Source organism: Cervus canadensis, chromosome 9 (genome assembly GCF_019320065.1).
Source record: "Cervus canadensis isolate Bull #8, Minnesota chromosome 9, ASM1932006v1, whole genome shotgun sequence".
Lineage (NCBI taxonomy): Eukaryota > Metazoa > Chordata > Mammalia > Artiodactyla > Cervidae > Cervus > Cervus canadensis.
Window position 1 is genome coordinate 21,351,670 of NC_057394.1, and position 25,951 is coordinate 21,377,620.

The 25,951-nt window shown below is 35.1% G+C and overlaps 1 protein-coding gene across 1 annotated transcript in view; it reads right to left on the bottom strand.

The window, feature by feature from the left end:
• Positions 1-25,951, bottom strand: part of GPC5 (glypican 5) — a 1,510,050-nt gene that overhangs the window by 480,378 nt on the left and 1,003,721 nt on the right. The window lies entirely within an intron of this gene.

Genomic DNA, 25,951 nt, shown 5'->3' on the forward strand with positions numbered 1-25,951 from the left:
CAGACAGACTTACAGACATACAGAGCAGACCTGTGGGTGCCAAGCAGGGGGCTGGGAGGGGGATGAAGTGGGAAGTTGGGGTTAAAACATGTAAGATATTACAATATGTAATGGATCAACAGCAAAGTCCTACCATATAGCACAGAGAGCGATTGAATATATTCAGTATACTACAATAGACCATAATGGAAAAGAATATTAAAAAATAAAACATATGTATAATTGCTTTGCTGTACAGAAATTAACACAACACTGTAAATAAACTATACTTTATTTTTTAAAAAATCCAGATGCCTATCAAATTGTTTTTGTTTCTAACTAGTTGTTCTTAAGTCATACTATAAAATGACAGTTTTAGGTAACAATTTCATAGGCTGAATCAGATAGGTTTTAGGTAAAATTGTCAATAAGGCATAGGAAAATTACTTACATTTTTTTAAATAAAAAGTAACATCTCTGGACATAAACTATTTCTCCCTCCATTCCACTGTTGCATTTTATAATAGCCAATTGTGAACAACTGTACATTTCAACAACACATTCTTTAACTTCTCTATGACTTCATCAATGTTTTTGCCTACACATGGACAGTTCTTCCAACTTGTCTACCTAGTGCATTTCTTACCATCTGTAAATTTCACATAGAGTCCTACACAAAGCTTTCCCTCACTTGCTCAACTAAGTTCCACTTTCCCTGTGCTTCTTAATCAGTTTTCTATTACAGATTAACAAAATATCTCTCTCTGACCATGGCCTACAAAGCATCTCCACTTTTAAGGACTATGTGACTTGATTGGAGATGCCTATGTAATCCAGTATAACCTCCTCATCTCAAGGTCCTTAATCACATTTGCAAAATCTCTTTGCCATACAAAGTAACTTTTCACAGTTTCCACATTTCTGAACATGTGGCCATCTTCAGAGGACACTATTCAGTCTACCACAGCATCTAAAGCACAAACATCCACTAAAAAAACACCACTGAGTGTGTAATGTTGACCCTTGAATAACCTGGGTCTGATGCACTTAGAGACGGCTATTTTTTGGTAGTAAATACTACCATATTACCAATGTCATCACCATTAATAGTCCACGGACCTGGAACCACAGAGACAGAGGAACCCGTGTACAGGAAAGACCAGCTATAATTTATCTGTCAGTTTGGGGGGGAGGGATTGAGAGGGGCCCTCACCCATGTACTGTTGAAGTGTCAACTATAATTATTGATTTGGAGTCTATTTCTCCATGAAAGTACACTTTTGGGCAATAGGCTTGTTTGTTCCACCCACTGTATTTAACATAATGCCTTACTGAAAATGCAAAGTGGCTCACTAAATATTTAATGAACACACTTATGAATTAAATGCATATTTAAAGCTATATAGAACTGTTGAAACAAAAGACTATGAAAAATCAAAACAGTGAATGTTTATTTTAGAGACATGTTTACTTATACAGATTTATACTATTTAAGTATGTTTTTGTTTTATACTGTATAATATTAAGGTTACTTAATTTGATTTCTTTAAAATATTAAAATAGGGTATGTTAGATTTTTCAGTACTTTTGGTATATTTTCATATTGTAAACCACTTTATGAAATTTGGAGACATTCTGTATTTTTATATGAATATTTTGATCATATGGACAATGTGTCAATATTTTTTATCATTGACATTGAAGTAACATTGGGGTTTTTGGTGGTTGTTTATGTTTTATTGTTGTATGGTGCAATAGTTATTAATATTTAAATTAGGCCATTAATTGCCAATAGCTGTGGTCATTATGAACAGGAACTAATATCCTTTCAGAAATTAGCCAGAAATGTAGGTATGCTACAATTTTTATTTTCAAATATTACAAGTAAAATTCCTTCACTATTTTGTAAAGATCTTTTAGAGGTGGCCATATGACTCTGTAACAGAGTCTCCATAAATAGTTTTAAGATGAATTTGCTTTTTATAAATTTAAATGATAATTAAACTCACACCTAATATACGTTTCTCTGAAAAGTCATTTGCAGGACAGACTCAAAAGCTGAAAGATGTTCTATTTACTTCATCTGCTTAATTTTACACTGCAAGAAATGAAGGTCTGTAAATAAAATGGAATGTGTAATTTACAATGCCAAATACAGAGAAGAAGCATTTGTGCCTTTCCTAAATAAATTAGGATGGTTCAAGATGTAAAGAAACATTTTTATATCTCAGGAGGTCCTTAAGGTAAGCATATTTATAATTTACTCTGAGTAGAATTCAAATAAAGGTATTTATAAAAATGAAACTTTGAGCTTGAAACTCAACTTGATATGGTGTCACTTAATACTTTGCTTGGTTTTCAATATAGATAATAGTGTTAGTACTCAAAACAATAGCTTAATAATTTTGAGGATCATCAAGTGCTTTGTTTAAGTTGAAGTATATTTTATTTGGACCTTCTCCTTGTAGACCAGTAATTTATCTCTATAAAGCTGACCAAAGTTATTTTTCCTGCACAATTTATATTATTTTTCAATACATATCATCTTTCTCTTAATTATTTATGGATTTTTCTTTAAATTTATTACATAATAAAATCAGACTATTTATAGAATAATTACATAGATTGTCTTTAGGTCTTAATATTGTATCAGATTTCTATTTATTATATTTCTCCCAAAGTCTTCAAAAGAATTTTTTTGTTAATCTATGTTTTTCACCACAAAGCAATGCTATGTACCAATTTATGTACCAATTTAAATGATACATCATTTAATTTCCTTAAGCACTAGTGGAAGAAAAAAGGCTAATTTGAAGCATAGGTCTAAATAAGTAGTACCAAGGATATAATTTTTATTTCAAATATGGATTTAGCATTTAAAAAAGAATAAAGACCATATTTAAAATAATGGCTTCTTAATTTAATGAAGGAGTAGCTGATTCAAAATCTCAAATATATATTTCCATTAAAATATAGGAATTAGCTTATAAAGGTTACCAATAGATTATATTATCAATTAAATGTTAAAACAACTTTTTCTTTTAAAAGTGCATGGAACACTTAGAGAATTAAGCCACAAAAAGCTGTTTTTACACAGACCTTCCTTTTCCAACACATAATTCAGACTGTGTATCCTTGAAAACATTTTCTTGCCTATGCACATTAGCCTTAGAAATAGATCAAAGAAACTGTGATGAATTCAATTCTTCACATCCTCCAATATAAAAGTAAATCAATAAAGAGCTAATTTCTTAGTGTTATACTCAAACAAAAATGTTAATTCAGTTATCATTAGATATTTACCAATAAACTAAATTTTTATCCTGTGGAGAATTTCAAGATGCTAATTTTGAGCTTTACAATCATCATTCAAATCATGATTAGAAAAATCATTAGTAAAGGTTAATACTAACCACATTTTAAGATCTGCAAAAAGGAGACTATAATAGTAAACAGTGGAAGTAACAAATAGATTCAAGGGGTCAGATCTGATAGACAGAGTGCCTGAAGAATTATGAATGAGGTTCCGAACACTGTACAGGAGGAAGTGATCAAAACCATCCTCAAAAAAAGAAATACAAAAGGGCAAAATGGTTATCTGAGGAGGCCTTACAGATAGCTGATAAAAGAGGTAAAGTGAAAGGCAAAGAATAAAAAGAAAGATATACCCATCTGAATGCAGAGTTCCGAAGAATGGCAAGGAGAGATAAGGTAGACTTCCTAAGGGATCAAAGAAATAGAGGAAAACAATGGAATGGGAAAGACTAGAGACCTCTACAAGAAAATTAGAGATACCAAGGGAACATTTCATGTGAAGATGGGCACAAAAAAATGACATAAATGGTATGGACCTAACAGAAGCACAAGATATTAAGAAGAGATGGCAAGAATACACAGAACAACTATACAAAAAAGATCTTAATGACCCAGATAATCACAATGATGTGATCACTCACCTATAGCCAGACATCCTGGAGTGCAAAGTCAAGTGGGCCTTAGGAAGCATCACTACGAACAAAACTAGTGGAGGTGATAGAATTCCAGTTGAGTTATTTCAAACCCTAAAGGATGATGCTGTTAAACTGCTGCACTCAATATGCCAGCAAATTTGGAAAACTCAGCAGTGGCCACAGCACTGGAAAAGGTCAGTTTTCATTCCAAAGAAAGGCAAGGCCAGAGAATGCTCAGACAGTAGTTTTGTGGACATGAGTGCACAATTGCACTCATTTCACCTGCTAGCAACATAATGCTCAAAATTCTCCAAGCAAAGCTTCAATAGTACATGAACCGTGAACTTCCAGATGTTCAATCTGGATTTAGAAAAGGCAGAGAAACCAGAGATCAAATTGTAAACATCTGCTGGGTCACAGAAAACACAAAAGAATTCCAGAAAATCATCTACCTCTGCTTCATTGACTACACTAACGGCTTTGACTGAGTGGATCATAACAAACTGTGGAAAATTCTTCATGGGATGGAAATACCAGACCACTTTACCTGCCTTCAGAGAAATCTGTATGCAGGTCAGGAAGCAACAGTTAGAACTGGACATGGAACAACAGACTGGTTCCAAATAGGAAAAGGAGTACGTCAAGGCTGTATGTTGTCACCCTGCTTATTTAACTGATATGCAGAGCACATCATGCAAAATGCCATGCTGGATGAAGCACAAGCTGGAATCAAGATTGCTGGGAGAAATATCAATAACCTCAGATATGCAGATGACACTACCCTTATGGCAGGAAGCAAAGAGGAACTTAAGAGCCTCTTGATGAGAGGGAAAGAGGAGAGTGAAAAAGTTGGCTTAAAATTCAACATTCAAAAAATGAAGATCATGGCATCTGGTCCCATCACTTCATGGCAAATAGATGGGAAAACAATAGAACAGTGACAGGCTTTATTTTTTGTGCTCCAAAATCACTGTAGATGGTGACTGCAGCCATGAAATTAAAAGACGCTTGCTTCTTGGAAGAAAAGCTATGACCAACCTAGACAACATATTAAAAAGTCAGGGACAGAATCTGTTCCTGACCCTCTGTGCCATGATGTTGAATTCAGAGAGGTGACAGAACTTATTAAAATGGATAAAGTGAAAATTGTAGCCTGTGATGGTGAAAATACTGGCTCCAGTACTACAGAATGAATAGAAAAAAGAAATGGCTTTTTTAATGCCATCCTGTTAATGTTCATCGCTTGTTTGAAGAGAAGCATAGAAGAGACTTTTTTAAAAAATTTATTCTAGCATTGCAGAAATGACTACTCTGTGCTATAGAGAATTCCAATAGAAAGAAGCTGATAACTCTGTACCCTCTTTAGTATACAGCATGAAAAAACAGAACTTTTTTTTTTTTATGACAAATCAAACATTGTTGCCTTCCTAGGACCATTCCTTAATAAATTCATTTTAAAACTCAAAAAAAAAAAAAAAAAGTCAGGGACATTACTTTGCTGACAAAGGTCTGTATGGTCAAAGCATATTTCCAGTAGTCATGAATGGATATGAGATTTGGACCATACATATAGAAGGCCTAATGCCAAAGAATCGATGCTTTTGAACTGTGGTGTTAGAGAAGACTCCTGAGAGTTCCTTGGAATGCAAGGAGATCAAACCAGTCAGTCCTAAATGAAATCAACCCTGAATATTCATTGGAAGGACTGATGCTGAAACTGAACTCCAATACTTTGGCCACCTGATGCAAAGAGCCAACTCATTAGCAAAGACCCTCATGCTGGGAAAGACTGAAGGCAGGAGGAGAAGGGGATGACAGAAGGCAAGATGGTTGGATGGCATCAGTGACTCAATGGACACGAGTCTGTGCAAGCTCCCGGAGTTGGTAAAGGACAGAAGCCTGGCATGCTGCAGTCCACTGGGTCACAAAGAATCAGACATGAATGAGGAACTGAAAAACGGCAAATAGTTAACAAATGGCTCTTAGTGTCTATTACTTGAGAATTTATATCTTCCTTTTGTTAGTGTTTTAAAATTGAGGTATATCTCATTTACAATGTTGTGTTAGTTTCAACTATACAGCAAAATGATTCAGTTATACATATACATATATTCTTTTTTAGATTCTTTTCCCTTATTACAAAATATTGAGTATCCTTCCCTGTGCTATACAGTAGGTCCTTGTTGGTTATCTATTTATGTATAGTATGCAGTTTACTTCTTTAAGGACACTTATTAAAAGACAGTAAACTTTCCTTCCTCAATGTATGGCTGAATATTAGATTCTATTATATATCATCCTGAGAACTTTGTGTGACAACTTAGTAAGACTTACTGAGGTCTTTGTGTCTAAGTGTATGAGATAAGAAAAAATCGACTGAGAAAATATGATTTTGGTTCATTCATTGGTTTATTCATACACTTTAGGGTATACTTCTGACCTGACTTAACTGATAGATTTATGTTGTGGAGGGATCTCCATGTTTTTGATTTTCCATCAAAATGGCCTATGAATGAGCCCACAATGGAGCATACCATTTGACTCATAGCAGATACACCACAAATATTAATGAACTATGAATCCCTCAGTGTTCCTTTATTAAATTATAAAACAAGTTTCAAATTCCTCCTGTCTCTAAATTATTATAGTGGTAGAATAAAATTCTTCATTATTTTAATAGACATAAAGTGTATTAAAAGAGCGAGTCCACGGGAATGAATGAGTTAGTAAGGTATTGTTTTGAAACACATAAAGCAATGATATCCAGAGTTGGTGCTTCACAGAAAAATAGCAATGAATACAACAAAAGTTTGATTATAATGACCCTCCTCATCTTACTTATAGATAATGAAAAAAGATGTTAAAAAAGATGTTATTCACGTTAAATAAAAGGTAATTAATGGTAGAATAATTTGCAATCCAGGTAATTCCCATTTGGGAAGTATGTGGTGGGTGTGAATTATATCAATGCCTCACATAAAGGATGAAGGGTAACAAACTGGGTACTCAAAAATTCCCTGAGTAGAGAGACCTGGTACATTTCTTAACCATAGTCAGTGTCTGTCTATCATATATCCATTTTGGGTAGATTCACTTTATTCCACCTGTTCTGACACTTGGAAGCATACCCTAGGAGGGACAGCAAAGATGAATCAACTCTAAAAACAGAGGCAGTAAACATCATCTTTGTAATTTTCAATTAAATGTGAAATGACAGAGGACATGTAAATGCAAACATTTTTTCCAAAGGTTGAATATATTGGAAAATACTTGAAAGAGAGATGAGAGTCTAGAGATTAGTTTCATATTACTAATTTTCACATCCCTAATCAGTTCTCATAAATAAAATATCATGTCAGTATTGTGAACTTCAAATACTAACACAAGGACAAGGCAGCCTTGAAAATAATTCACTTGTTTTACTTAAATGTCATTTTTCTGACTTTGCAGATCCAGTGTTCACATGGAAAAATAATTTTGAAATTTTTAATTTTAAAAGGAATTCTATATTTACATGTAAGTGTACATTTAAAGTAAACTGTCTTTGATGCACTTTATTTTTTTAAATAATTTTTACTGGAATACATTTGTTTTACAATGTTGTATTAGTTTCAGCTATATATGTATATATATCTCCCCTCGTTTTTGGATTTCCTTCCCATTTAGGTCAGCATAGAGCACTGAGATCCAGTGCTATACAGTAGGTTCTCATTAGCTACCTATTTCATACAGAGTAGTGTATATACATCAATCCCAATCTCCCAATTCCTCCTAACCCCCATCTCCTCCCTTGGTGTCCATACATTTTTTCTCTACATTGTGTCTCTTTCTGTTTTGCAAATATGTTTATCTGTACCATTTTTCTAGACTCCACATCTATGCTTTAATATACAATATTTGTTTCTTTCTGACTCACTTTACTCTGTATGATGTACTTTAAAATTACTACCTGAATAAGTATTTCAAGATTATTTTACCTGGGGAAAATATATTTATTCCATTGAGTATCTTCTGTGGAACCACCTTGGGGAAATACTTGGCTTAGTGAAAAGAACCACTAAGAAGGCTGGCTCCCAGTTCCTGTGGTACTTGTCCTAGGGTGAATGTCTGGAAAGGCACTGAGCATGGGCTTCAGTTTCTTTCTGTCAATTAGGAATAAAGTCACCTCTTTCCTAGTTTCTGTCAATGATTAGATATTCATCTGGTACATATTTGCTTGAGGTGTTAATCTTCATTAGAATAATAAACAGTTTAATGAATAAATAAAAGAGATACTTAAGTACCTCCTATTTACCAGGTTTTTTATTATTTTTTCCAAAAGGATACAGTAAAAAATTATTTTGCTCTTGCTTAATTTTAATTATGGAAACAGAGTTTGAATTTGTGGGAGATTTGTCCCTAAATTTTCTTCCTTCATTCATTTGTTCAAGACATTTTAATTAATTGCCTCCCATGTGTTTGGCACTATTTATAGCATCTGGTGACAGACGGGTCAACAAGGCTAACAATGCTTTAGCTTTCAAGAATCCACTCACCTTCTACTTTTTAAAATCGATACTATTAACAAAACAATCAGAAAACAATATGAATCAGAAGGTAACAAAAGATAACATATCGAAGGAAAAGGGGGAAAGTAAACTATTCTAAAACTTTTTCTTATCTCTCTTATTAATTTCATATAATTAAAATCACTTGCATTTCAAATATGAAGCAATTTATGGATCATTACAAATATTGAACAATCTAATAACAGTTAAATGAATAAAAGTATATTTGAAAAAATCATTTGTAATATAATACTGCTACCTAATTTATTTTCTAAAAATAAAACCATTATTTTCAAGATCAGTGGTAGAATAAGAATAGAACAGAATAAGCATATTAGCAAGTTGTTTCTTTACAGAAATCACTAGATCCATGAATGATCTTATCATTTAACAAAAAAAATGTAAAAGCAGGAATACTGAGAATGTTTGCAATTTCTCTATTAGTGTCTGGATTATACCCTTGCAGTTCATTGACAAGAATATACATCCTCTTTTCTACTCCCTCATTAGAAAGAATCACATGCCACATAATCACAAAATAGTATCTTAGAATGTTTCAAGTTGCCAGTCTGCTTCGAAATGCTTTGTATATTTAGGAAAACTGTTATCTTTAAACTGCTTTAAGCTAGGCTATTTAGCCATAAAATCCTTAAACTTCAACTATTAACATTTCAGCAGTTCAATATAATTTTTTAGGCATTTTGCCTTAAACTTTACAGAATGTAACAGAATAGAAATATATTAGACAAAACTGAGTGAGAATATAGCACAGATGTCCTATATTGAAGCAGGAATTTTGAGTTACAGCTACAGTTCTCTATTGACCTAAATATAGGAAACTAAGAGTTGACACAAGAACCATCCTTAGGTAATCATAAGGGAAGTTTGAGAGGAAGGCATGGCTCCTTTCTTCTAGAGAAAAACAAACAGAGATATGCTGCTGGACAGTGGAAGTTAGGTAGAAGAGAAGAATAAAAAGATGAGGAGAGCTGTTGTACACCCTAAGACTCTTCTGTGACATGAATAAAACACTTCAAATGAGCAGCATTAACCCAAGGGTGAAGGGGCTTCTAATTGACTTTGAAATCCTTAGATATTCGTCAAGAGCTTCCAACAGACTTTCAGTAAGAGATTTTTGGCTTCCACTTTGATTTAGTTCACTTAAGGACAACAACAAGAAAACAAAATATAAGTTTAACCAAATTAAAATACAAAAAGTAAACACAGACAGCAACATTATGCTTTAATTTCCTTGGAAATGATACTGTTGGTTTCAAAGTGCAAAGAAGATCAAGATTATAAAGGAAAGAAGTACTACTATTAGGATGTGAAGATTAATATGGTTCCAAACATCACAGGAACTCAAACTCTGAACCTGAAGAATGCTTAGACTCATCTCTTGATTGTCATGAAGAAAAGAAGGTTTTATGTAATTGCCTATTTTCAGTGTTGTCATTGTCATTACTAAGCCACCAAAATAAAATCTACACATGATTTTTACCATATTTGTTTTATTTGTTTCAGCTCTTTGCTGTTTATAAAGTTGTGGCTGATCTTAATATTGAAGAGGTTGAATACAAAAGGAGACAGTATTATCTCATCCAGGTTAATTCAAATTCTAATCTGAGTCCTACCTAGTTGAATAATTAAACTTGCTCACTTTCTTCCCACTGAACATTTCACCCAGGGGAATACAGACTTTTTAGGAAAAATAGATCAACTATTTCAATTGATTTCAAAAGGGAGCCTTTTGATGGCTTGGTGAAAGCAGTTTCACGTGGTTGAGAACTCCTCTTTTTAACGAGAGCTTTCAGACAATTCTTCCTGCCAACCTAGGTAGCCTGCCATAGGAAACTGAACAAGATGCTATCTTAAGCCATTTACTTCATGACAAATGAGGAAAGCATACAATGAAAACCCTAGAGCAACGACTCTGTGCTCTTTGTCCAGAGAGATGTGATGGCTTCTTAATGTACATGCTCTCTTTCTCCACTTACGTTCAGGTAATTAAAGCCAAAATGTTGATTATCTTAAGAAAAATTCACCATAATGATTTTCACTGTTAAGCCTTTTTGATTTCTGTAAGAATATAATAATAAAATGACTTTTAGAAATCTTGCAAATATAATATGGATTAAGTATAATATTTTCTTGGGCATTCTCATAGTCTTTCACTTTAGAATTTTACTGTTTAGTTAATAATTGAATAAAATATTTGGAAGACACCAGAATAATTTTCTGTAAATGAATTAATGGTTTTAATTTTTCTATTTTTTTTTGAATTTCATATAAATTTACGTGATTAGGTAATTTCAAAGTAAAATTTGATGTCATTTTTTATATTCATGGATGAAAGTCCATATTGGTTGAATTGAAGTAAGTTAGTGAAAGGAAGTCCAAACACAATATGGTGTGCTTTTATCTCCAATAATGTGTAGTCATTTTTATTAACACTTTATAATTTATTTAATGTATATCTGCACAGGACATGTCATAATGCCATGTATCTCGAGGATATAGACTTCCATCATATCCTCAAAGAGTTTACAATATTGTAGAAAAGACCAAGTTACGTGATTTTTCTTCCTTTCAATGTTCTCAAGGGTAGTACTTCAGAAGGTTAAGCAAATAGATTTAGAAAACAAAACAAATTGTATTAAGTATGTAAATTATTAGTCAATTGAAGAAACTACTGTTCACATTTGTCAATGAAAGTTCCATGTTGGGAGCAGAACCACTTTATGACTTTACATATTATTTTAATCCACAAATCATTATTATGAGGGCATTTTGAAATATCAGTCAAGAACCTCTCTGGCCCTGAAAGAGTCAAATATTTCTCCATGTGCTAGAGAAAAGAAGCCAGTAACCTTGTGTCACATCCCAAGAGTAAAAAGCCTCATTAAAATATATATACATATATATAAGAAAGTTCAGATATTTCATTTGTTAAGCATTTATAGGCCTGAAATGGAGACAGGAAACACGATTCAGGTACAACCTCTTTATTTTGGAAATTACTTAATTAACTTAATTATGTAAAAGACATTCTTGAACTCTTACTAGCTGAATAAAAAAATAACCAACAGAAAACAAAATGAAAACTGCTGCAGGAAATATATAATTGAGTTACTTTGTAAAGTTCAAGAGGTAAGATAGAGAACTTCTCATAGCAGGGAAAAGCAAAATTTCATAGCATTTGTTAGATCTTTAAATACCCTAAAATTTGGGCATATGTAAATGAAGAATTGATGATTTTGACTGTGGTGTTGGAGAAGACTCTTGAGAGTCCCTTGGACTTCAAGGAGATCCAACCAGTCCATCCTAAATGAAGTCAGTCCTGAATATTCATTGGAAGGACTGATGCTGAAGCTGAAACTCCAATACTTTGGCCACCTGATGCAAAGAACTGACTCATTTGAAAAGACTCTAATGCTGGTAAAAATTGAAGGCAGGAGGAGAAGGGGATGACAGAGGACAAGACGGTTGGATGGCGTTACAGACTCAATGGACATGAGTTTGAGTAAACTCTGGGAGTTGGCGATAGACAAGGAGGCCTGGCGTGCTGCAGTCCATGGGGTCACAAAGAGTCAGATACAACTGAGCAACCGAAGTGAACTGAACTGAAACAAGAGGGAGAAGTTCCAGGACAATAAAACAACAAAAGAATAAAGTTCAGAAAGAAAATAGATTTTTGCAGTATGTCATGATTAGTGTTAGATGGTACGAATTTATAGAAATAATGGGATATAAGGTTGTTGGGTTAGAAGCCAAATCATTAATGCTATACATTTTTACTGAAAAGATTATTCCTTTTATTATTATTCTTTTTGTTCTTTGTTCTCTTTTTATTTTAATACTCCTAAATGGAAGGAGAAGGCTTTTAAGGCCACAGGTGTCTCTAGACACACTGGAACTTAATGGTTTTTTTTTTTTTTTAAATCAAATCTGTCTTGAGCATATTGACATTCATGCTGTTTTATACTGCAGGTTCAAAATCTCATTTATAATGCTAAAATACTTGTTTTTATCACCTACTCTCCCACTCTGTTCCTTTTAAAAATGGACTTTATAGTATGAGGCAATTCATGAAGAAAGAGTGGCAAATACAGTGTATCCCACAGGACAGGACCTACTGCAAATTTGATTTTTCATTTCTAAACTCGACCAATACCTGACCACAAACTGAATTACAAAGCCTAGAGTCAGTCAGCCACAAATAGTTCTGCACTGTCTCCTAGGACTGAGTTGCTGTATTAGGCGCCCCTGGGGGAAAGCACGCAAAGTTACTATTGCACTGATAGAATTTCCTACTGAAGAGATGAGACAGAGATCCAGCAAGTCAAATAATAATGAAAGACAATGCATATTTAGGCAAATCCATGGTAGATATGGAAGACATATATATCTGAAGGGGTCATGCTTTCTATTCTGGGGCACCCACATACCCAGTGATGAAATCATTGTCAATTTTGCAAAATGCCTAACAGAAGATGCTCATGCTTTCTTCCTTTTGCCTAGAATCACATAAACTCAAAGTGATGATGCTCTTTTAAAAATAAGCTACCACTGCTGGGTTCCAATTTGTATGTGTGTGTTGGAGGGTGGAGTGGCTGGGGGTGTTTAAGTATAGAAGCAGCAGCAGCAATTGAGATTCAACTAGAGGAATGACCTGGAAAGAGTATGACACCCAAGGTCTCGTCCAGATTTGATTTCTATGATAGAACTAACAGAGGATAATGCATATATTATAGAGTCATAACACAGACTGCCCTCCAACTGAACTTAACAAAGATTTCTACTAATACATTCATCATAATTTTATTTTTAATTATTTCACGGGTCTATTTTATCTTTCTAGACTGATTTTTGGAAGTAATTTCTCTAATTTATTTGTTTCTATAACCCAGCCTCCAGCACAACACTTGATACACATTATGTATACACATAACATATGCATTATATATGCATAAACAAACAATCCATAGTGAAAGTCGCTGAGTCATATCTGACTCTTTGCGACCCCAGGGACTGTAGCGTGCCAGGCTCCTCTGTCCATGGGATTCTTCAGGCAAGAATACTGGAGTGGGCAGCCTATCCCTTCTCTAGGGGATTCCTGTCCCAGGGATCAAACCGGGGTCTCCTGCATTACAGGCAGATTCAAACACGCGCGCGCACACACACACACACACACAAAACAATCAATAGAAGTCTGGAACCAAATCATGGAGAATAGTGAATGTGAAATGGCAGGATCTAATCTGTAGAGAGGTTTCCAAGTGGAGGTTTGGCCTGACCAGAACTTCAGTGTGGGAAGACAAATCTCATAGTATGAAACACAGATGGGAGAAGGGCATCAAGAAAGGGAGAAGGAAGTTAGGGTTTGCTGAAAGAGTGCAGGAGGAGAGTGAGGAGGATCTGGGTTAGGATAAAGACATGGCAGAGGGAAAGAGAAAGATTTTAGCAGTAGAATCAGCTGGATTTAGTATTTATGTGGCTATGGGGACAAGAAGCAAAAGATCTCAAGCTTTTGCATTTGTGGTTATACAACTGTGATAGACCACCAACACACAGGAAGAAGCATTTTCATCAGATAAATGGATAATTTTAGTTTCGGACATAGGGAGATTAAGGAACACTTCATTTATTTAGGTGTGAATGTATAGTATGTAGTTGACCACTCCAGAGAAATGATGTTGTAGTAAAAATTATAATCTATATATTATATTTTTATATTATTATTATATTTATTCTAAAAATCTGGGGAAAAGGAGGAAGTTTGGGAGAAAAATAATGAACAAATATTCAAAATGTCATTACTATTTTTATTTAACATAAGTTCAGTGGAAATAGAAAATAAATCATTGTAACTTGTTATAATTTGTGCACAGGTCACCTCTGAAGAAAAGCTTAGCAAACATGGTGGTAATCTAAAACTCACCATCAGGACACAGTTTACATTTTGGGGTCTCCCATCCTTCTGCCCCCAGCTTTCTGCTGCACTCTGAACAGCTAGGGTAGATGGTAACTGAACAAACGCAAAATATGTCAATTTTTTAAAAAGTACACCATAGTTTATCATCTATCAGTAGCAGCAGCATGTTGCCTTACATATACTGCAGAATAATAGGATAACTTTCATATATCTGTAAGTTGGCTTTGTAAATAAGTTCATTTGTATCACATTTTTAGATACCACATATAAATGATACTACTATATTGGGTTGGCCAAAAAGTTCATTTGGGTTTTTCTGTAAGATGTTATGCAAAAATCCAGATGAACTTTTTGGCCAACCCAATAAGATATTCCAAAAGCAGACTTACAGACTTTGAAAACAATCTTATGGTTACCAAAGGGGAAAGGTAGAAGGGGAAGGGATAAATAACAAATTTGAAATTAACACTCAACTATATATTAAATAATCAATGAGGACGCACTGTATAGCACAGGGAACTCAATATTCTATAATAACCTATATGAGAAAATAATCTGAGAAGAATGGATGAATGCATCTGTATTGAATATAACTGAATCACTTTGCTATACACCTTAAACATTGTAAATCAACTATATTTCAATATAAAAATTAAGCTTTTGAAAATAAAAATATGTGCATACATCTTTAATGTTTTTTAATTTATTCTTAATTGGAAGATGATTGCTTTACAATGTTGTGTTGGTTTCTGTCATATAACAACATGAATCAGCCACAGTATACATATATTCCCCTCCTCTTAAGCCTCCCTTCCATCCCTCCAAGCCATCACAGAGCACTAAGATGAGTTTCCTGTGTTACAGTTGCATTGCGCTACCTATTTTGCACATGGTAGTGTATATATGTTATGTGCTACTCTCTTAATTCATCCTACTTCAGTTCAGTTCAGTTGCTCAGTCATGTCTGGCTCTTTGTGACCCCATGGACTGCAGCATGCCATGCCTTCCTGTCCATCACCAACTCCCAGAGTTTACCCAAACTCATGTCCACTGAGTCAGTGATACCATCCAAGCATCTCATCCTCTGTCGTCGCCTTCTCCTCCTGCCCTCAATGTTTCCCAGCATCAGCATCTTTTCAAATGAGTCAGCTCTTCTCATCAGGTGGCCAAAGTATTGGAGTTTCAGCTTCAGCATCAGTCCTTCCAATGAACACCCAGGACTGATCTCCTTTAGGATGGACTGGTTCGATCTCCTTGCAGTCCAAGGGACTCTCAAGAGTCTTCTCCAACACCACAGTTCAAAAGCACCAATTCTTCAGTGCTCAGCCTTCTTTAAAGTCCAACTCTCACATCCATACATGACCACTGGAAAAAGCATAGCCTTGACTAGACAGACCTTTGTTGACAAAGTAATGTCTCTGCTTTTTAATATGCTGTCTAGGTTGGTCATAACTCTCCTTCCAAGGAGTGTTTTTTAATTCCATGGCTGCAGTCACCATCCGCAGTGATTTTGGAACCCCCCCAAAATAAAGTCAGCCACTGTTTCCCCATCTATTTTCCATGAAGTGATGGGACCAGATGCCATGATCTTCCTACCTTCTTCCTCCCCTAATGTGTCTACAATTCAATAAGAGAAATCTTATGAGGTCTCAATATTAACAACATAGAGTAATAACTTCCAGTTTTAGTCCCAGTATGTAAAACTAATAGGCCATCACTCCTGTCTTTATAAAGACAAAAAAAATCTGAATAAACAGAAAATCAGGGACTTGACTTGGTTCTATCAGTAAACTGAGTTTGCAAGAAATCCCTCCCCTCTCTGATTGAAACTGGGAGAGAGAGGCAAGCCCAGAGAGTTATAACTGAGATCTTCATCTAGGGCAAAAGTTGCTGGAACCAGACAATTATAGAAACACTTATAAAGTAATTTTAACAAATTGCCAAAGCTGACTATAGGATAGCATGGGAGAAACTCCTGGGGATCAAATCTTAGGTGGAACTCCCTCTTTTTCGCTGCTAGGAAGACCACCAATTCTCAAATAAACATCCAATAAATATCCCCTTTCTGCAATAGCAGAAGGAGGGTAAGAATAATCGTTGTGAAATATGCCCAGAGCAATATCCATCAAAGGGGCCTACTCTCCAGGGGAAAAGACTTGACGTCGAGTCTTCCCTCAAGGCAGAGAAAGTCATCGCTTCCACCAGACCATCTCACCTTCCTGTTTCACCAAAGGAAAGAGGAGCTATGTCAAGGATACATGAAGATCACAGTTCAGAGACAGACCTACTTACAGACTAAGATCCGGCTATACAATCATAGAATGCTTATCCTCCCTCAAATCTTGCTTCCACAAGAGAATTTCAGCTTTGACAGAGAATTACACAGCTGAAAGGGCTTCAAGGCACAGGTTCTCCAACAAAAGGCCAAAATCGAGAAGGGAGACAAAACAATAACCCTAGAGCAATTTCTCCAGCCTGCCATCCTGCCCTACAGATTTTGGAATTGTCAGACCCCACAATTGAGTGAGACTTCCTAAAACCAAGAAATTTCTCTCTCTCTCTCTCATCTGTGTATATACACACACATATTGATACATATAAATACACATATGTATATATATAGCCAACTATGCAACACTTTTTGTGTGCCTGTGTGGAGAATCTTGATGAATACGCTAGGGACAGAGTATGAATGAGTCTTTCTCTTTAATTCTATTACAGTAACTCTTCTGGGTTTTGCTTTAGCATCTAACATCAGTTTTCTATAATTGCATACATCTTTAAGTAGATAACACATAATTCTTTCCTTTTATGAAATCGCTATGATATGTGAGGGACAATTATTTACAGCCTTCTTGCCTCCAAAATCCTCTCCTACCATCATCATGCAGCTTAGCTTGAGGAACAGGGCCTACATCTTGTTAGACATGACCTTCCAGAAAGTCACAGTCCATATGCCTTAGATTGTAGATCATGACTGCCTAAAGGATTTGGTCTCTTAAATAAGGTAGCCTGAAGAAAACTGGCCAGTATTCGCAGTGAAAGCCTTTACGAAAATCATGATAAATACAGTATCAGATATTAAGGTAAAAATTAGAATATGTATTACTCATGGAAAGAGTAGTAACACAGAAGATGTATATTATCATTCCAGTAGCAAGTGAATGGATCTATATTGTAACATTTCAACAATAAAATAGAGCCTTTGGAGTATTCTGTTATACTTGAAGATCATAACAAAGTATTGAAGTCCTCAATAAGCATATAAAGCATTCAGTAATATAGACACAACTTTATTCTGCATCTACGATTCCAAGCAAATGAAATACACAAAACTGTGTTTCCTCCAAATGAAATTTTTTAAATTATCTGGCATTTTAAACAAATAACAAATTACTGTGAAAAATTCATCATGGTAGTTTATTAAACACAATAGAATAATTTGTGTTCACAGTTGGACTGTATCTTAATGGATAACCGTATCTCATTTCTGATAAAAATTCAAAACTAATAGAATGGTGATGTAGTTCTTGTACCTGCAAATTAGTGTTTACAGTTGCAAAAACAACAACTCAAAATATGGATTGGAGAATTAATGACATTAACATAAAACATGATTTGTTCCCTGTGTTTAATAAATACATCAAGAATTCTATTAATGAGTAGATCTTTCTAAATGAAATTTGTGATGCCTCTCAAGCAATACAAGCAGGTCACTAATCTTGCTTATAGAGAGGAAATAAAAAAGCCAGAAAAGTACACCAGAGAAAGTTAAGCAGACATTAATTTCTTATATGATTTTAAAATTATGTCTCTACATTTCGAAGCAAAATTACCACAACCTAAATTCAATTCTAACTCTGACTTATAAATAAAATTAACCTATACATTGATAATGTGCCTAGTTGAACCAAAGCCCTGCAGATTTGCCAGCATTTTGCTAAAAATCAGTATCACTAATATGTTAAATTTAAAATGAAAATGTCCTTGGTGAATATATATAAGATACAATATATTTAGCTACTGAAAAAAAAATTGCCTCTCTCTCCTTCTTGGCCATACACACACATAAAAAATAAAGGTGTGCATAAAGAGAAAGTGAGGATCAGAGAAACATACTGATGAACACAAAGAATCACCGAGCTAGGAGGAAAAATCTAAGTAAACATCCTGAGTAGGATCATGAATACAAATGTCTGCAGGGACCCAAAGTCGACAGGTAAAGCACTCCAGGTGTGCTACTCTCTTGACCACAAGCTCATAAAAGCCAGCTGCTTCCTCTTCACTGCAGCTGATCACGTCATGTAGGAAACATGGGACACAGACATTTCCATCATCCTCATATTGCCTCATTGTTTATCTTTGTAGAGATCAGTTTTTTCCACAAAAATCCCCAAGTGGATCAATATTCTGCAGACTAAACAAGTCTGCAGACTCCATTTATTCATAGGCTGATGGTTCACCACATCTAAGCCAGGTCATTCAGTAGCTCATACAACCTTCTTTCCTAATACAAATCTCTTGGGACTTATATTAGGTATAAGATCTTCATTACATCTTTTAAGGGCTAACATAAAATAATCTTTCTTCAGTTTATAGCAATTTCATCTTGCCTTCAGAAAAAAGCTGCTATAGGTAACTTTTTTTGACATTGGATTCACACTGTAGATTATTATTTTTAACTCTTTCATGATCACATGTATCATTTAAGCAAATCCCTCAATACAATATTCGAATCAAGTCATAAAATGGTGATAAGACTATTACTTGGTTCCTATCATTAATAAAATTATCATAATGCCTGTTTTACTTGACAAAGTAGTAAGAATCATAAGCAGTAAATTTTCTAGGTCCGGGCAGTTTACCCATTCAGCAACCAACTTGTCAGATTTCATACTTTCAATATACTTTCTTAAATGCACTGCCTCCATAAACAGTTCAATCATTATTTCACTTTTATTAGAAAACTTGGAATCATAGCTATAATCATATCAATGTTTTATTATGTTCATACACTAATAGTCTCAGAGATAGATTATGCTATTCTTTAATACAGTCAAAGGCCGCAAACTGATCTGTTCTTTGAGATCATGTGTAGGTTAATTAGGGTTTTCTTTCCTCAACTAGTAGTGAGCAATGTGGTTAAAATGCAGAACTCCCCCTCCACAGCCCCACTCTCATTTTCTTTTGTGTTACGTATTCTCAATGATTTGGGACTACGAGCGGTAAGCTTATTAGAAAAACACATGAATCAGAGTGAGTAGATTTTAGAAGAGAGTTCAAATGGGTCTAATGGGAGCCCTTGTCTTCAGAATACACGGTGCAGTTTGAAGGAAACCACCCAGGTTGTTTTATTTGAGTTGGTGCCCTGCTCCCTCCCTTAAGCAGGCACACTGCAAACACGTGGAAGAAATATGCCCTGGTGCAAAGAATCTGTGTTTTGGAGAGAGACAGCTCATGATCCAACCTTGAGTACATATCTGACCTTAGTAAATCATGTCATCTGAGTCTCTGTTGCGTTGGCTGCAAAGAAAGCTAACGTTCTTCCTTTACAAAACTAGGACTCTTGCACAGGGTAAGCATGGCCATGTATCTGATGCAACCAGCACAGTCCTGGCACTTAGCTGCCCTAAAGTAAATATTGGTTCTATTTGCCAGTATTTACTAACCTTGAGTATTATAAACACTGTGAGAAAGCAAAAAGCAGTGCCTGATTGCTTTCTGCTGCTCACAGGTAGACTGTGGCATCTTCCAGTTGAAATAAAGAACTTCATAGAACTTTAACATCAAACAAGGTCACTCTGTGACAGCAATGGATCAAAAAAAAAAAAAAGTAAGGCTCCTCCATAACCATTCCAGAACACAGAGAATAATCTTCTAAATCAACAAAATTGACCAGGCCTCTCCTTATCCTGGTCAATATGATGAACCACTACTTCTTTACCAATTTTAGTTGAGCCTCACTCTAGTCCTCCCCTCTTCTAGATAAGGCTTCCTGAAATACCCATCATAAATTTACTTCCACTTCCTGACAGCACCCAATTCAGAACAAAGAGCTCTGAACATTTGCTCAAGTAGTCTAACATGAGCCCTGGTCTTCACCATCCTTTACCAAGATGGCTCATGGATCCTCACAGTGGGTTTTCTTTCTCATAGCTATGTACAATAACATCCAACTTGCTCAATCACAGGTGTATTCCTGGTAGTCTCTGGCTGGAAAGCACTCACCAAGGATCATCAGGAAGGTTCAAAAGGGACAGTCAATTGTCAGAGATGACGTTTATAGCCATGCTGTCCTAGTGGACATACAGGGCAAAATTCCTTCTGTGTGTGTGCTCTCAACAAGTCGTGTCCAGCTTGTTGCGACCCCATGGACTGTAGCCCACCAGGCTCCTCTGTCTATGTGATTCTCCAGGCAAGAATACTAAAGTGGGTTGCCATTTCCTCCTCCAGGGGTTCTTCCTGACCCAGGGATCAAACCCACATCTCCCAAGTCTCCTGAATTCTTTAGGAGGCAGGCAGATTCTTTACCACTGAGCCACCACAGAAGCCCAAAATTCCTTCAGAGATGGTGTGTTATTCAAGTTAAATATCAAACTTACTTATCAGAGCCTATACCAGTTACTAGCAAGATTATTTTTCTTCAATCATAATACTGAAAGTAGGAAATTCATCTCTAGTCTCTTACATACATAAATGTTTTAAAAATCAAAACAGTTGACTTCCCTATTTTTCACTAATTCAAGAAAAATATTAACACAATGGAAAGAAGTAAGCTATTCTAAACTTCTAAAATGGGAAATTTACTATAGAAACTGAAGTTCAGAATGAGTTTTAAATTCATACTACAGCTATATTTTAACTTAGGAAAGAAAACTAAGAGGGCAAGGGTATATAACGTTAATTTTGATTTCAGTAATATTTGAAGAACTAAAATATTCAATAGCTCTACAGCAGCAGTGCAACTCATATTAGGATATAGGGCTATACTGGCCAAACAATTTATTCTGATCAGGGAAACAGTAATAACACCTAACATCAATTGCATACGGATCATCTGCTAAGTACTATTCTATATGCCTTACATCTGTTATCTGAATTAATCTTCAAAACCACCATTTGAATTAGAAGTTAAAATTATCTCCACCTTACTGGTTAGGATACTAGGGATACAGTAGTGTAAGAAACTTGTTGGAAATTGCAAGGTTTGATGACACAGTTGAAATTCAAATCCATAAAATCCAGTCCCCAAAGTCATACACTAAACCTTTAAGAATCACCTCCCAACTGTCCAGGGGTTCTGATTTCTCTCAGGAGCCATCACACATCTCCACACATAACGAACCCTGTATATAATAACAGGGGGTTTAAAAGTTTAGTAAAACCACCATGCTGAAGCAACTCTAAAACAATTCTAGAAGTTAAGAAGTTAACTGCTGTGAAGTCTGAGGACTCAAAGGCTGTTGTCCTCACTTCTGCACCACCGACTACAATCTCATTAGAGATATTTGCAGTCAATATAGTTTTAGGTTATGCAGCATATTGTCAATAAAAGATCATTGGAAGGAGACATCAGGACATACAAATTCTTGTCCTCACTCCATTAAAGACCCGGGTCAAATTATCAGAGGGGGTACTTCTCCCTGGGTGGTTCCAGTGGCTAAGAGTCCAGATTCCCAATGCAGGGGTCCTGGGTTCAATTCCTGGCCAAGGAATTCAATCCCACATGCCACACTAAAAGATCCTGTGTGCTGCAACTAATTCTGGCACACCCAAATAAATAAAATAAAAAATAAAAAAGCAATTCAAAAAAATTTAGAAGTGAACAAATGAGATTTGTTTAAATTTGTTTAAATTTAAATAAATTTGTTTAAATTTAGATGTAACTATTTTAAATCTAAAATAGTTAGCAAAACATTTCAGATCATATTTGAAGCTAGGAATCAATGTAATGCCCAACTCTGAAACTTTATGTTCTATGATTATGTCACTATCGTGGATAGTGCTTTTTTTAAAAAATAATACACTAAGTTCTGGGCCAGGATAATGAATTAAAAGCTAAAAAAGCAAATTCACTAAAGAATAATACCTATTTTAAACACACAGAACTGATGTCTTTTAAACAGTAGGTCGTGTTTGTATTTAGTAGTGGCCATTGATTCCTTCAATATTCAGGAGATGTGATTTCACAAATACACCCTTCAAAAGCAGATAGAAATTTACATTCCCATTTAGTGGTTAAAACACATGTATTAAAGTCTTCTAAGGGCTGAACACTGTACCAGACACAAGTGGTATATTAAAAACTCAGCTGGAAAATAGTTTAATACTTATGGGTGAAGATTTACAGAAAGTAAGAGAATCATGTGTAACTTGCAGAATCTACTTTTTAATATATAGTTATACTCATGGTTTGATCAAATCCAGGGAGTCATCCAAAGCACACTGATCATGTCCAAGTATCAATATTATCATCTCTGACCTTATGGAACCAGTAAAAAGGATATTGTTACCTTCCCTTTGGCTCTCTACACATAGCTAATAAGTTTAGTTTTGCAGAAGATTTAAGCCAAAATGGCAGAAAATAATTCTGTACTTAAGAAAAGCAAATTGCCTGGAGTTCACATTAGCAAATTCTTCATCATGAGTTTAAAAACGATTCTAAAATTCTACACCTTTTCAGCTTTCCTAGATTTTTCACAGACCATGGCTTTTCTCATACGTTGAGCTAAGAATTTAAAAGAAACTCTGTCTCACTCGGTTTGTAAAGCTTTAAATAGGCTCAGTTTAATTTGATGAAGTAGGCAAAGGTAGTTACATTGACAGATACTCTATGGTTCGTTACATTACTCTAGGTGGAAATAGGCTGATTTTATGGGGTAGAGCCTCTCCATTGGAAGGACATGGACTATTCTACCTTCTTAAGCTTATGTGAGTAACTGGGGTATGATTTGAGGTGCTTAAATGAAGTAGTTTGGTTTATTTCTTTTCATCTGAAATTTATATACATATATATATGTATATATATATATATCTGCAAATAGCATGATAGTATAATGTCAACAGTCCACTTGGGTACATGGCAACCAAATTTTAAACTTATTACTTTTGCCATAATATTGAAATACAAGGAAATATATATTTATATAGCAGTTTTATTCAGAATTATTTGGCCAGGAGTAGGCTATCAGTGAGATGTTTTAGCACCCTGAAATGAAAGACAAATGCTTCACTCCTATAATGATAATTGGAAAATGAAAGGTCATATATGGGGAGAGTTTTCCTTTTTGCTCTACAGATAAAAATGTTCTCTCAACAACCTGCAACACAAGCAGTTACAGCAACCTGGGATCACCAAGTTATCAGTGACACCTTCACAGAGCAGTCAAGGTCATTTGAGCAGACCAGACCTCATATGAAGTTTGCCTTGGGTGTGCTTTCAAAGTGAGAGGAGGCGATGGGTAAGGGCATTCTGGCAGCACTGACATCTATCTAGTCCTTCAGTGTATATGTGTTATGACCACCACCCAATCGTAAGCATCATTAATCCACAATTCTGCCTGGATCTCTGACAGCATAGACTATTGCTCACGGTGAAGAGAGAGAGCCATTTGAAGTGAATTTGCTGTTCCCCCTCTGAACCCCTCGCATGTCCATGCGTTCATTTGGGACCAGTTCTTCATGGATGCTCTGCCAGATGAGAGTAAGGCTATTTGTGAAGCCACCTTCTCCTCCAGCCTCAAGCTTCACATTCTGGAACTGTCTGCTTTCAAGATCACTCTGTGGGGTTTACTAAGGAAGAGAAATGACACACCGCCTTGGTACTGCTGGGACATTTCCACAGAAATGTATCTGTTTGAGAAAAATATTATCAGAGAGAACTGTAAGTTGATCACATAAGTGATGGGATTGCCATTACATTTCCTTAAGTCACGCTACGTTGAAATAGAGCTGACAATAATTTTTTAAAAGCAAGTTATTGTCCAACTTAGCAGGAAAAAAAAAACATGACAAGAACAAATGACTTCTGGGGTCATGACAGCCCATCCTAGGTCTCCAAGTGAAATTCAGGGTCCTGTGGCAGAAAGATGGGATGGACCGAAATCTGAGCACAAATGCCATGTCTGCATAGACATTCATATCTATCAATCTCTGCTCCATTTCCCAGGAGACTTAGCTGAGCTAACAATTAGTTCTAGTCACTTACCAATCAGATAGCAACTAAAAGAAACTGGAGTGAAAGAATAAGCTATAAAAACAGTGTGTCTGTGTGTATGCATACATATATATCTGCCTTAATATGGCATTTTGTGAACACATTTAATTGAAAACACTTCTTTAAGCACCATACCAAATTTCTAATTTTTCCACTTCTAAATTTCAGAAAAACTGCTGAACAAATGGCCTTAATGAACTAAATTGCTCTGTAGTGGAATGAATGAATACTTAATACTTTTAAACTTCGAATGCTAAGTATCTAGTTTTGTTCTCTGGGAACATAAAACAACAACAGTTCTATTCTTAGAGCTACTACTGATTTTTCTGCAAAGTATCCTCATGATATAAAATTTTCTCCATAACTTTTTTTAATGGAAAGAAGTCTTCTAAGTTAGGATTTATCACCAGGCCTTGGGTGGTTAATTAATATCTTTTAATATGCTTAAAGGACAGGCTTACTAAAGTGATTAAATAAAGGGAAATATGATGACTAGTAGAATATGACCTGAAATACTTTATTGACTATAAAATTGAAAACGACTGGCTTCAGTGTTTCCTCTTTCAGTGTTCCCTTCTTTTTATGACTCTCATTTTGAAAGAACACAAGATTCAATATACCTGTGAATGAAATCAAAAGCAGCATGGTATAACTTTAGTCTTCTGATCTTTTTTAATCTTGCAAATAAGCAAACTTAAATAATTACTGTTCCCTTTGTTTTTAAAGTTATTCAACTTGTGACAATCAGCCCTACAGGCAAAACAAAAGTGTTAGGAACCCTTTTTACTATTGATTTTGAAAAGTTAATTGGTAAATCATTCATTATTTGAATAATATTTTTCAGTTTAGAACAAGTAGTCATTTCATGAACATGTGTGGAATATCTCTTTTTCAAGGAAATGTCAGTTTTTTAATATGTTGTGATAATTTCTATGTAAGATAGTGGCTTAATATTCTTTATATTTAAAAAAAAAACACAAAAAAACTTTAATGTTTCCTCTGGGAAGTGAAATGGCAAGGGAAGAGGATATGAGAGCAACATGCTTCATCCAAACTGAGGTGACACTGTCTTTTCCATGGCCAATGAACTTGTCTACTGTTTGGCAATTTTATATATATATTATATATATATTACTCTATATAATGTGATTTCTTTTAATGTGTATTATAACATTCATGTTGTATTACCTGATATGAGCTAAATATGGACACAAATTTCTTGTGTAAGCCCTCTGTCAACACTTCCTTCAGTTAAACTTGAGTTGAACTAGTGTCCATATAATGGAGTCCAGTGTACACAATCTCAACTAAAGAAATTTTAAGA